At 34.0% G+C, this 15,086-nt stretch overlaps 1 long non-coding RNA gene across 1 annotated transcript; it reads right to left on the reverse strand.

Annotated features, from left to right (window-relative positions):
• Positions 1-1,624: 1,624 nt before the first annotated feature.
• LOC133793992 (uncharacterized) lies at positions 1,625-4,756 on the reverse strand. The gene is made up of 3 exons (XR_009875067.1): positions 4,385-4,756; positions 2,935-3,001; positions 1,625-2,047 (listed from the first exon to the last, which is right to left on the reverse strand). It is a non-coding gene; the product is annotated as an uncharacterized LOC133793992 (long non-coding RNA).
• Positions 4,757-15,086: the final 10,330 nt, after the last annotated feature.

Below are 15,086 nucleotides of genomic sequence, written 5' to 3' on the forward strand. Positions count from 1 at the left end.
AACTTTATCATAAAAACTATCAGTTTTAAATAATTATCTTATAAGAAGATAATAATTAAACTCTCCCAAATATTAATCTAAGCATGATTAATATTTATTTTAACTAATATAAAGTTTTCCAAATAAAAACTATATAATTAATTCACAATTAATCAATTGCTCATAATTATCACATAATTATTTCCTTGCAGTGGAAAAATAAATTTCATGGCAATTTAGTCTTTTCTCTATTAATCTTCCTTGTGACATTCTCACTCTTGACAGTGTAGGACAGAGGCGACCTGGGGACCATGGGCCTATAATACAATCATATTATCAATTAAACTCTTTAATTCAATAATCTCATATATTAGTTTCATGATTACTCCGCTATAAATATAGAATTGCACTCAAAGTATTTATAGAATTAAATTTACAGAGTTTTCTCTTGTAGTCCATTGATATAATCAATAAATGTAGTTTTGTCTTCCATTTATTGGTTCATTAATTAGAGCTGATCAAAATTATTGTTTTAACCTTCTAATTACATCTTATTCCTTAAGTGCCATCAATTCACTAGGGAATAATTAATCTATAATCAAATTATAGATTTGAGCTCAATAACTATTCAGTTCCAGATTTAACCCTTAAGGGAACAAATATTCGATCAGTTAGAAAAGCATGAATTCCAATATTGTAAAATCATTTTCCCAACCATTAATGATATTGAATCTCCAAAACAAAAGTCACTTGCATCATTATATCAAGAGACCTTAATGAATGAATGAAAAGATCCAATAAGCACAAACATAAGTTCATGATTACTCAGGATTTTGACTGATCTACAAATGATCATATATTAAGATAAAGATTATATCTTTATGGAAATTGGTAAGTTTATAAAGATAGTTCATTTATATCAGTTTTGTCATATATAATCTCTATTATATACAACACATTTACTAAGATGTCTATCCATATAAGTAATACGAAACTAGATTGCTTACATCATGTATGCTTAGTAAACTGTACTAGCAACCATTCATTAAAGATTCCTTACTTTAATATGTTACTGACTAATTCTCTCGTATTAATACAAGATCATATCCTTATAAATGAATATGAAATTTTCAGATATTTATACAAATTATTTAAACAATAATTATAACATTGAAATATAATAAAATTGTAATTTTTATTTAAATCAATAAAATGTCTTTTTACATGCTTTTAGGGCATAAACTCTAATAGAAGCTTCAGACAACATTGGGAAGGCTTGGAATAAAGATTTTGGACATCGATACTCCTCGCGTATAAGTCTTTAGATGTTCCCTAAGTTTGAAGATTCAATTATTCAATTCTGAGATTGTATTTCTCTAAAACCCTAATTTTTAATTGTGTTTATAATTGTTAGTATTGATGATTAAATGTTAATAAATTCATGTTATAATAATTTAATCACTTAATCTTTAAATATCAGGATCTGCATTCATACTTTTAATATGGTTATTTAACTATCAAGATTTATATTTATACTTTGAATATGATTCTTGATCAGCATCTATGGTTTGTAATATTGAATTATTCATGTTATTCATTATTGATTTAAAAAGTGTAAAGCCATAAATTCTTAATAAAAAGTTCATTAGAAATCCATATATGTATATATATAACTTATAGAAGTGTGTGTATACTTAAAATATTAAAACCAGCATAACAAAATAAAAGTTCAGAGTAAGCCATTAATTCGTAAAGATTTAACAAAACAATTCAAAAGTCTCTTACTTCCCACGTTCAGGCCATAAGTATACTTTGGTAAAGCAGACTCTAACTCTCATTGCTCTGTCCTGTCTTTCCACTTACTCACAACATAAAACAACTAGGTAAGTGATAACACTTAGTAAATCAACTTTACAAGCATGTAAATAACTAACGAGCCAGAGAAGAAATAAACCAATGATCGTAATCATTGGAACAAGGAAAACATACCAATTAACCAAACTGGTTGAGAGTTCTGGAAAAATTGAACCTTAATAAAACAAAATAAAGGATGCCCAAGTGTCCTCGGCTACAACATGCACAAACTTAACAAATATTAGCAATAGCCAATCCAACCCATCAATATGAAACCTTAGAATTAACTAACAATATTCACACCAATAACCAGTTCGATGACCAACCCACCAACAAGTGTAACCATACTATAACAAGTTCCAAAATATACAAAGCATAACAAAGCTCATCATAGCATAACATACCAATACATATTATGTCATACATAGGGTTACCATTCAGAATTCAATATTATAATAACATGGGAAACTATAATAGTTACTTGAATAAGGTGTTGCCATGAGTGTAAGTGCTATTACACCAGTCTAATAAGATTCTATAGTGACACCTCACGAGATGAACACCGAACAGACGAACTGTTTTAAGGAATCGAGACATCCTATTGTTATCAAGTACACTAGATCACTCTAGTGAATTTATTACGCACAACTAATCCATGTCGGCCACAAGCATCAGCGATATGTTTATCACACAGATCCATACAGGTTTCATGCATTGCCGGTATATTTATCACGCAAATCCACACAAGCGTGGGGCATTGCCTTTATATATATCACACATATCCACACAACCTTTGGGCAATGACGATATATTTATCACACAAAGTCACACAGGCTTCGGGAAATGTAAGTATATTTATCATACAGATCCACACAGGCTCCAAGAATTGCTAGTCACAATAGAGCTGACATTAAAGGCACACAACCACATACTATAACAAGAAGCTCAGTTGGAACCTTGTTTACAACTATCATCCACTAGGATAACTGTCTCTTAGACTTTCTACAACAATTGTGTATGCATGCATTTGTGTCCTATTATCTAGCAAACATATCACTAGTTATTTCATATTGTAGCCACATAAATCAATGGTTGACTTACCTCAAAGTCTTTTAATATTCCAAGTCTCCTTATTCTGTTGGTCAACCCATTCCCCTGTTTGTCGTTACTGTTTTCAATAGCATACTTGGATTAATTATTGCAATTATACATAATTTAATTATTTGGGAATTTAGGTTTATCACTAAACCACTACAAAATATTATCAAATCCCACACGTTTATTGAAACTCTCTAACGAGCCTTTAGGAATAAAACGTGACTACTCTAGCATGTCGGGATTACTTATTCTAAGGCATAAGTCTTAAGTCTCATGGCATACCACAAACACTTCAATAATTGAAACTTAAACTTGTTTTAAAACTAACCAGCAACTTTTTAAGTCCTACATAACTTACCAAAATAGTGTACCCAACTATTATACTAAATAAGGTAACAACTATATTACCCTTTCCTTTAATTATGAATTAACAGGTTTGGTTACTTTTTATAAAATATAACACCATTATATTGATATTGAAAGACTCAATTTATTATAGAAACTTCCCTTATTTTATTTATGTTTAAAGAAAACTCTTTTGAGACTTTTAGGGATTTGGACCCTAAGACTAACTACTGTTCAGAAATTCTCATGAGTACATAATTTCAAATTTAAGGGTAAAAACTTCATAAAAAATTCCATTTTTATGTCTATTTTAATATAAAATAGTAACCAAATTTTAAAAAATCGTTTGATTGTCCAAAAGGTCAAAAACTTCATAATTGTTAAAACTGTCATGAATTCCAAATTTACACTAAACTTTGAAAACTCATAGGTACTGACCTATTCATTATTTTCGAGTGAAAATTTCTTGAACATAAATTTAATATGTTAATAACATTCATGTAAATCTTAAGTCGAAATAACAAGTTTTTCTTATAGAAATAATTTTTTTAAAAACGTTGTTCGAATCTGCCAGTGACAAAATAGTTTTACACACAAATTTTCAAACAGCCATAACTTATTTATTTCTAAATATTTTTTAGTGTTTCAACCCACTAAGAATATCTAAAGATTATAAATAATATCATAGAATTATGAAAATCCCAAAAAAGATTTGTTTTGGCTATGCTTGACCCATTGGAAGTCAAGCCCTAAATCTGTCAAAATTGAAAATTATCCACAACCTAAACGAACTTTGGATTACTTAACCCTAACACCTCCTACCCTTTATGCATGCATCTATATAACTATAATGTCCACAGCCAAAATCCATAAAGAACTTACATGTAAAATCAGATTTTAACTTATACACAAATTCTAGCCCCAAAATCACAAAATTGACCTTCGATGGATTTCTAGGCTTGTGGACAAGTTCTTTGCTATGTGATCACTTCTAGCACTTTGATGACACTTTCAAGAACCTCAACCATAAGCCTAAAGTCATATTAGATTCAAAATTCTAGGAGGAATATTTACAAAAAGTTGGGTTTCCAAACTCTAGAGTACTCACATTTCTCTTTGATCTTCAAGCATTTTGCATGCACCACTCTAAGCTTGCATGAATTTCCTCATCCTCAAGAGCTTGAAATAGAGGTAATTAAGTGAGTATAAACTCAGAGGGAGGAAGGGACCAAGAGCCAAGGCTTGGCCTAGCATAGATGAGAAAGAAAAGAAAATCCGAATATGCAAGCACTTGCCTAGAAATGGTAGAGTTTTGGCTTGAGAGCTTCAATGAAAGCTCTCTTTCTAGAGAGGGAGAGAGAGAGAGGAGCACAAAATGGAGAGAGCAAGTGGTGAGAGATGCTCTGATTTTTCTGAATAAATTTGAAATAAAATGAAAGGGAGAGAGAATGCATTGTGTAAGAGCATCTCCAATGGTGACAACTTCATTGGCTGCAAAAAATTCTTAATAAAAGTTATCAAATCATCCTAATTTTTTTTTATTTTCTTCATCCACATCACCTTTAGCAACTTTAACTTAATAAATGGTCCAATGGTAGACAACTTCAAAAGTTTCCCACTATAATACCACATCACATTGATTATTGGCTATTTAAAAAAAAACGGAAAGAGACGTTGCCACTATCAAGCAACATTGCCCACCAAAAGCGTGAGCACTGAAAAAACTTAGTCAAGCAACACAAGTTGCACCCAGTGCTGGACTTTGACCCATGTCAAATCACACTTGAGCAACCTACAAATTTAGCAATCCAAACCTCAAATATTTAAACTCCCATTGGGAACTATAATCTCAGTCACCCATAAGTGGTTTTCCTCCCATCATTTAAATTTTACCTCTTAAATTAAACACAAACTACTAGCCTAGATGGTTTTAAACTAACACAAACTCCTAACCCCTTTGTTGAAATAATTAAAAAGAAGCCTTAGGATAATTTAACAAGATCAAAAATTGTGACACTAAACTTCATTTAAATGTATCCAAATACATTTAATAATTCTCATAGTATGTCATATAAATTTAACATAGGGAATTACTCTAATTAAGCTCGGTATGCTAAAATTTTACCATAACCACAACCACAATCTTTTTAGTTTAAGTTAAATAATAAACTTAGCGCATAAATTTTAAATCGTGTGTGACACTAATAAATAATTATTCAACATATTCTTTATAGCCATAACTTATTTGTGGAATTATTTTTTAATTAAAGCCACCAACATGCGTCATAAGCAATTTTCTTTTAAAAAAGGTAGTTTAAATTCTTTTTCCAAGAATTCCAATAAGTTAAATAATCTCACATTATTTTACAATTATTCCTAAGCCCATAATTATTTTGCCATAATTAATTATCCATGCTCCATTTTTTCGAGATTGTTCTCGATAAGGTTTTTTGTTCTGTCATATACCGAGCTTTCATAATTTCGGCTAAGATAACTTCTAAAATTTGTAATGAATCAAAACCAATAATCATAAGTCAATATTTGGGATATAATATCCTTCAATAAAAACTATTGAAGTAATCCCAAAAGTTTGGTACATTACGAATGCAAAACCCTTAAATTGATATTCTTTAAATAAAAAATATTTAAGCTTTCAATAATGGTTCAGATTGCCCCAACAGAATTGCATTCTATTGTAGCAACCATTGAACACATTTTTAGTTTTTTATACTTATCTTGTGTGTTCTTTTGACTAGGTATTTCTCTTATATTCTTAATATAAAATATAACCTCTGGTTATCCATATGAAAAGGAAAAACTTATTTTTAATTAAAGAAAGAGGTTTCTTGAAATTAAATTATATTTTGTCCTTTGAATATTTTTGGAAAAGTCATAATTTTATTTCATGCTCACCATGTTCTTATGTAGCCCATATATCTTTTAGAATTAAAGAATAATCTTAATTCATTTTTTTTTTAATTTAAAAAGATTCCTTTTTAAGAAGAGCATGAAATCGTGTGATATTTTATAAGAAAAGATTTGTAAATATCTTATTTCTAGCTGATTGTTTGATTTGAATATCTCCCATATTTATCTAATCAATGCAGGAAATTTGTTCATTAGAAATGTATCTAGTTCAAAAATGAACTAAGTACGTTACAGATTTGTTGAGTCAACTAATTGAGTTTCTTAAGCAAATCTTGACAGATTTTTGTACATTGTCTATTTTTTTATTGTCTTTGCTTTCTAGATCAATTTGATAGCTGTGAATGATCTATTCTTAGCCTATAAAATGAGAAAATCAAAGGCATATTTTCGATCACTTCTGGAATATCATTTTTGTATTTCTGGAGAAAAGTGTAAAGCTTGTTAAGCTTCACTATTTTGTAAGACTAAGTATTGCACCTCAGTCTGATTTTATATTTGGCTATTGCACTTTGTGTTTTCTAGGTTCTTAGATTTTCCTTAGGGATAAAGGAACTGTGAAGTCTTTCGGCATAAGAATTCTCCAAGTCTTTCTTTGGGAGGAAGAAATCATTGTTTTATGGAGAAGGTACATCACCATCAGTTGAAGATAGTTCAAGCTAGAAGGTGATTGCAGAAAACATGGATTGAAGATTGCTACAAGGTTATTGCAGCTCAATTAAAGAGGGAGTCTTTTTGTACATAAGTCAAATAAATTATTGTACATTTGATAATCTTACTAATCACATTTTATCTTTAAATGTGATCACATGGACTAGGGAAATCAAACCATGGAAAAATCCTGTGTTATTTTTACACTATAATATTCTATTTTGAAAATTGTAAGAGCATCAATATGTATTGCTCGTTCATCTGTTCCAATTGCGACAACATTTTTTTATCATTCTGCTTTATTAAAAAGTTATCATTTTAATTACTTGGTAATACTAAAATAGAGATTTCAATTGGTATCAGAACCAGATTGCTTTTAAAAGAGTAACCTCTTGAGTAAAAAGATCTCGTGTGTGTTTACGTTTTATATTACATGTGGTGTGCTTTAGTACCATGTCTTTCTTTGCAAAAGGAGGGTCAATCACACGATCTATTGCAAAATTACTCCAATTATCCTTATTGGAAGGTGAGGACTATGGCCTTAATTATGTCACAAGATGAAAAATCTTTAAGATCCATTTTGACTGGATGGAGTCCACCATCTTAGGATGATGCTACTACTGGTAAGAAAAAGGTAAAATCTGAACTCGATTGGACCAGTGAGGATGATAAGTTATCTAGCTATAATAACAAAGCCTTACATGCTATCTTTAATGGAGTAGGTGAATGACTCATTAAAATAATTTCATCATGTGAGTCCGTTAAGGAAGCTTAAGATATTATCCAAGTTCAATTTGAAGGAATTGAGGATGTAAAACGATCTAGATTAGCAATGCTGATGATGAAACTCTCACTAAATTCTATGAAAGATTTTCTGACATTGCAAATGAGTTTTTTGTGTTAGGTGAAAAGTTGTCTGAATCCATACTGGTGAGATAAATTATACGAGTCCTTCTTGATCGGTTCAATGGAAAGATAACAACATTGGAAGAGGTAAAAATATTTTAAACTCTGAAAGTAGAGGAATTGATGGGTTTTCTTTTAATGTATGAATTAACTCAACAAATATACCAGAAAGGGAAAGTTGAAAAAAAAAATCTGGTGCCCTCAAGGTTGTGAAAGAAGAAGAAGTTGAATCAGAAGAGGATGATGATGAACTTTCCTTGTTTTCAAAAAAATTCTAAAATGGACATGAAAAAGATTGGTAACAAGAAGAGTTCATTTAAACCCTCTAAAGGTAATTTCTCATTTAAACCTTTATATACTAACAAAAAATGTTGTATTCAGTGCAGGGATTGTGATGGTTATGATCATATCCAGTCTGAGTATGCCAACACTCTCAAGAAAAACAAAATAAAGAATGGTAACTACTTGGAATGATAATGACTCAGCAAGTAATGATGACGATGAGGAAGTTTGCAATGTTTCCTTAACAAATGTTCGGAATGGGTTGCCATTGTTATCTAATATTCTTTTTTTCTTGAATAATGTGTCTCAAGTTGTTGTTTCAAATGGGGATAGTGGCTCTAATGAATCTAACCTAGATGAAGAGTCTCTAAGGGATATCTATGAGAAGATGTACAAGCAGTGGCTTAAAGTGTGTGCTAAGAATCAATTTCTTAACAATAGCAACACTGAATTGAAAAGGAAATGTTTTAATAACCAAGGTTATTATCTTCTTATAAGCTCCTTAATTATGACCTTCGGTTAAGTTTTATTAGTTTATAGATATGACTTGAGTGGTGGAATTTTAAAAAAAATTGCTTTGAGTTTAAATTATATATTTAAAGGTACGATCTTATGAATTAGATATAATTATAATTATTATAGCTAGTAATTTATGGGATTTTAGCATATGATTAAATTAGTATATAGTTTTTAGGTTTTTAAATTAAATTATGCATACATGTTATTTGTGGCCTAAAAGGTATACATGTGGCATAAAAATAAGTCATAAATTATTTAAATTTTGCTAGTATGGCCAAAATTCCCTATAGAATTAATAGGTGGATTTTTTATGAATAAATTAAATTAAGTAATAGAGTTAAATTGAAGAACCAAGTGGAGAATTACTTAGCCATAGGTGTGTACCACATAAGCAGGAATGGTTTTTGACTCAATTTGAATGTTGGGCTTGAATTAAGTGACTATGTGTCAATGAAGACTTACTTAGTGGAGACCAGAAAGATATGCTTAAGGGAATAAAATACTAAGGAGAGAATCTAGTGGTTAGTTAAAGCTTGTAAACACAATTTGAATTTGAAAAGGCTTCGGTGTATGCATGGGAGACTAAGGAGGAAACAAACAGAGACTTTGACTCCATTTTGTTACATAAGAGGCTATGTGGCATTAAGAGAAGAGTTGTAGCACATGACTAGGAAAAGGAAAGGGACTGGCTGAAACTACCAAGGGGGAGGGAGATTCATATTTTAAAATCTTGTTGAAGGATAGTGGAAAAAAATTAAGGATGGGAGTTGTAACGACCCAACTATTCTAGAACATGGACCATTAATAACTACTATACTAATCATAAGAAAACGTACATGCGAAAACATCATAACTTTATTATGAAAAAAAAAGGTTTGAATACATAAAGATTTTACTTAGGATATGGGCTCCCATTGTTTTGAAAATAAAACAAAACATAACTTAAATAAATGGGTTACAAAATCAAATGCGAAAAATAATACATAGAAATCATAATTTAAAGACTTAAAGACTTCATCCTCAAATCGAACGCTCAGTCCATCGATTCCATCCTGCCTCAATACATATCCCCAAGCTGTCAAGAACCTATTTCCGCTGCCAATCTATTTTCCTGCATATATAAAACATAAAGGAGTGAGCCTAATGCCCAGCAAGGAAAATCTACTACAACATAAATCATATACATAAAATTATATCATAACATATGCTAAAAACATATCATAAACATATGTCATATACTACTACAATGGCCATTATACTACTTGGGGCTTGTTAACTAATCAAGTCATATGCCCATTAGATTTGTGGGGCTTGCTAGTTAAGCAAGTCATATGCCCATAAATTTATTGGGGCTTGTTAGTTATACAAGTCATATGCCCAAGTCTATCAACATACATAATATAACATTTCATAACACAACACAACATAACATAAGATAACATATAACATATAAAATCCTATCCTATTTTCCTTACCAATATACCGGGATATGAGAACAGTATCGAGACTTTGGAACACTCCTAAAAACCATAATAGAAAGCTGAGTATACTAAAGAAAAAGGATGAAAAGAATGAACTACACCATCGAAAGGATACTTACCAACAACAATCTTACGTTCAAGATCTTAGATTCCTAACCAAGAATAAAGAATACGAGTTAGGATTTCGAGTAGAAAAACTATAAGAATAACACAGAAAGGAACTAGAATAAGGAATACCTTGAATGCTTCTATAACCGAACTACACCTCGAACCGAAATATACTATGAACCTTACTTCCCGAGTGTTTACACTCTAAAGTACTCCTAGCAGCTTGTAGGCTCTGAACTAAGCTTGATGAATGAAGAAATGGCTAGGTACTAGGTCCTAATTATAGAGTTCAAGAATGAAAAGATCTTTATTTAGCTTGAATAAAATAATGGCTTTTTAATTGAAAAATCTTTGAATAATCGTTCAGCAGAGGCTGAAGACTCGGTCAAAAAGATTCTGGACTTATCAAGAGGTTAAGGAATAAAATAAGCTCGGTTTCAAAAATGTTCAAATATCTAGCACTACAGCCGATATATCACCCCTAGTAGGCGATATATTTCTTGGGCTAATATGCCCGAGGCTCGTCGAGGTGGCCGTGCGAAGTTACGTGTTTTTCGTATCCCCGTATGGCGATATATCGGCATACGTTGAAATATTATACATGTAATTGCACTTTTTCAGCCTAATTTGAATTGAGTAAGCAGCCTTGACTAAGTCCTCTAACGATTTCAAAGCTGCTGGCGGACCCTAGGATATTCAAATATTACTCTTAGTAAATTTATTCCTCAAAATACTTAATTATTCATTAAACATACACATGACAAGTGTCATTTCCTTATTGGGTTTATCTAAACCTTATATTATAAATTTCACCTTCATAATCAGTTATATTAATTAGACCTTAGGTTATAATTAAATTCTTAAACTATAGGTTAAACTTATAAAATCTACAAGTGTTACTACGAGTGTCCAACTAAATCCCGGTCTGAACCAAAATCCATAGTCATAAAAATACTACAACCATTACTATTGCTACTACTATCTAACTAGCTAAGTAAAGTCTTTGGACTCTACAATTCTCCCCTACTTAAAAGAATTTCTTCCTCGAAATTTACTTACCAAATAACTCTGGATATCGGCCTTGCATGTCCTCCTCCAACTTCCACGTTGCCTCCTGTTCCAAACTATTACTCCATAGGACTTTAACTATAGGAATACTCTTGGACCGTAACTGCTTCACCCCTCTATCCAGGATGCTAATTGGTCGTTCCTTGTAACTTAAGTCTTTCTGGAGTGCTATTGCATCGTACTTGAGGATGTGAGATGAGTCTGACACATACTTGCGTAGCATCGAGATGTGGAACACGTTGTGACTATCTACTAGGGCTGCTAAACTTCCATAATTCTTCCTACTTAGCGCATCGGCAACTACATTTGCCTTTCCTGGGTGGTATAGGATTTTGCAGTCGTAATCCTTTACTAGCTCTAACCACCTACGCTGCCTCATATTGAGCTCCTTTTGAGTGAAAAAGTACTTTAAACTTTTGTGGTCTGTATAAACCTCGCACCGTTCTTCGTAAAGATAAAGGCGCCAGATTTTCAATGCAAAGACCACCGCTGCCAACTCCATATCATGTGTTGGATAGCGTTGCTCGTACTCCTTAAACTTTCGTGAGGCGTAGGCTATCACCTTGTCATTATACATCAGCACGCAACCCAACCCTTGCTTCGATGCATCCCAGTAGACTACAAACTTATCGTTGGGTGTCGGTACACAAAGTACTGGTGCTGAGCAAAGTTTATCCTTAAGCAACTGGAAACTTTCTTCACATCTATCATTCCAGTTGAATCTTTGTTGTTTCCGGGTAAGGTTGGTGAGTGGAGTGGCTATCATAGAAAAGCCCTCTACGAACCTTCTATAATAACCTGCTAACCCCAGAAAGCTTCTTACTTCAGATGCGTTCTTTGGTCTTGGCCACTCCTTCACAGCCTCTACCTTTCATGGGTCTACTGCTACTCCATCTTCTGATATAATGTGCCCGAGGAACGCCACTTGCGAAAGCCAAAACTCGCATTTCTTGAACTTGGCGTAGAGTTGATGCTCCTTCAGTCGTGACAAAATCAACCTCAAATGTTCGTCGTACTCTACTTCATCCTTAGAGTATACTAAGATGTCGTCGATGAACACTATGACGAATTTATCTAAGTAGTCCTTGAAGACCCTATTCATCAAGTCCATAAACGCGGCTGGTGCGTTGGTAAGACCAAAAGACATAACTAAGAGCTCGTAATGTCCATAACGAGTTCTAAAGGCTGTCTTAGGAATATCTTCTCCCCTCACCTTGAGTTGATGATACCTGGATCATAAATCAATCTTTGAGAATACAGTTGCGCCTCAGAGTTGATCAAACAAGTCGTCAATTCGAGGTAGCGGGTACTTATTCTTAATCGTTACCTTGTTCAGCTCGCGATAGTCTATACACATCCGCATGCTTCTGTCTTTTTTCTTCACGAATAGCACTGGTGCTCCCCATGGCGAATAGCTCGACCTAATAAAACCGAAGTCTAGGAGTTCTTGTAGCTGCGTCTTTAACTCCTTGAGTTCTGTAGGTGCCATCCGGTACGGTGCCTTGGAGATAGGCTCGGTGCCCGGTACTAATTCTATCGTGTAGTCAATTTCCCTAGTCGGCGGAAATCCTTGCAAGTCATTAGGAAATACTTCTGGGAATTTTCGTACAATGCAGGCATCTCTAATCTTAAGTGGTGCTTCCTTTACTATATCTGTGATGCTGACTAAAAATGCTTGACACCCTTTTTCTATCATTCTTTGAGCCTTGAGAGATGATATTAGTAGGGTGCGTAATCCTGAAAATTGTCCCATGAAACATAATCTCTGGCCGTCAGGATTCTCGAATATCACCTTTTTGCGTTTGCGATCGATGGTTGCGCCATGCCGTGCTAGCCAGTCCATGCCTAGTGTCACGTCAAAGTCCTTGATCTCCAGTTCTAGCAGGTCTCCTTCTAGTTCTACGTCCTCAATCTTGATTGGTACGCCTCGTACTATCCGTGATGATAGAAATACTTTGCCTGAAGGCAACTCGGTTACAAACCTAGTTCTAAATCTTTCACAAGGTTTGTCTAGTTTTTCTATCATTCCTAACGAGATATACGAATGAGTGGCTCCCAAATCAAATAATACAGAGCATATATTATTGAGGATAGAAACCTAACCTATGACCACCTTATTGCTAGCATCAGCCTCTCCTTGGGTTAAGGCAAAAACCCTAGGAGGAACCATCTTGTCGTCTTTCTTCCCTTCTGGCTTGTGCTGAGGACAATCTCTTTTCCGGTGTCCTTCCTGACCACAGTTATAACATTCCTTGGTGTTTGCACGGCATTCACCAGGATGTTTCTTCTGACACTTAGCACATGGCTGGTATTCCACATAACCCGGCTTATTTCCCCCATTATTTGTCTATGCCCTCTTATCGCTGTCAGAATGCTTATTATCAGGATGCCTTCTTTTCTGACCGTTACTGTTGTTGTCGGACTTATTGTTGCTATTATGGTTGTTGTTCCGACTGGTCTGAGGTTGACCCTGCTGTTTAGGCTCGAGCTTAGTGGCTTCTTCTTTATTTACATTAGCCTGCAGCCTCTCTACTTCTATTGTCGTCTCTAGAACGTCGGCATACGTAGTATTCCCCGGGTTTGCTAGCTTAACCCCTATCTCGATCTTCAATCGAAGTCCTCTAACAAACTTAGACACCCTCAGATAGTTGGTTGGAACCATTTCCGGTGCGAACTTATCTAGGCGGTCGAACTACCGAGCATACTCTGCTACCGTCAAATTGCCTTGCTTTAGACTAGCGAATTCCTCGACCTTTGAAGTAATGACAACTGAATTGTAGTACTTTTTGTGGAACAGCTCCACAAATCGAGTCCATGTCATGGTGGCAACATCATGCGATTGCTGGACCAAGTCCCACCATATTCTGGCATCCTTCTTGAGCAAAGACGAGACGCAGGATATACGGTCCGCGTTACTGAGATTCATGTGCATCGGAATTGGCTCTACATTCCTTATCCATTCTTCTACCTCAAAGGGGTCTGTAGTCCCTTTGAATTTTGGAGCATGCTGCTTGCGAAACCTCTCATAAACTGGCTCCAAGTGTTGTATTGGATATGGCGCATAGTTTGCCACTGGCCATCCCCCCATATGGACTAACTTGTTGGGGTGCTATGGCCATTTGTTGTGGCTGCGGTGGAGGCTGAGTCTGCGGTGGAGGCTGAGTCTGGGGCTGAGCTTGTTGTCGCTGTTGCTGCAAATGTTCCTCGACTTGTTGTCGCAGTCTGGCGATGTCCGTGGTGTTGTTAGCTGGCGATGTCGGCGTGTTGCAGCTGGCAGTAGCATGCACTCCCCTTCTGTGAACTGGAGGGGCTTCATTGTTCACTGGAGCAGCGTTGGAGGTGTTTCCATTGGTGCGTGCAGATCTTCGGAGTGACATCGTATTAGAGTTCTAACAGTTGAAAGAAACATGTTAGAACTTTACCTAATAGGCTCTAAGGCAAAAACTTATACTAAACAGACAAAACTCGGACCTATTGATTATGACTTCTTATGAAAATTATATAAGTCTTCTTCATTATTAGAGTGGGTTTCTATACTTAGAAAAACAAGCCATCTTCATTTCCTAAGTCTGTTTCTAATCACCCTATATGACTTAATTCTCAGGCTCGAAACTCATCTTTGTTCCAAAGTTAACCATATTGAGAGAGGGCTGGGATCAGTAAAATCATTCCTATTACTATGGCCCCCTAACTCTCAATATAGAAACTTGGTTCATTGATTTGTATCCACCCTCACCAAACTTAGTCATTATTTATTTTATTTATTATTTATTATGATTGCGAAAAAAAAATCAAACTCATACATGATAACAAAATAACATGATATTAATTTGGAAAAGAGTTTTCACTAATTACAACCATAAAACAAAT

This window comes from Humulus lupulus, chromosome 8 (assembly GCF_963169125.1).
Source record: "Humulus lupulus chromosome 8, drHumLupu1.1, whole genome shotgun sequence".
Taxonomy (NCBI): Eukaryota; Viridiplantae; Streptophyta; class Magnoliopsida; order Rosales; family Cannabaceae; genus Humulus; species Humulus lupulus.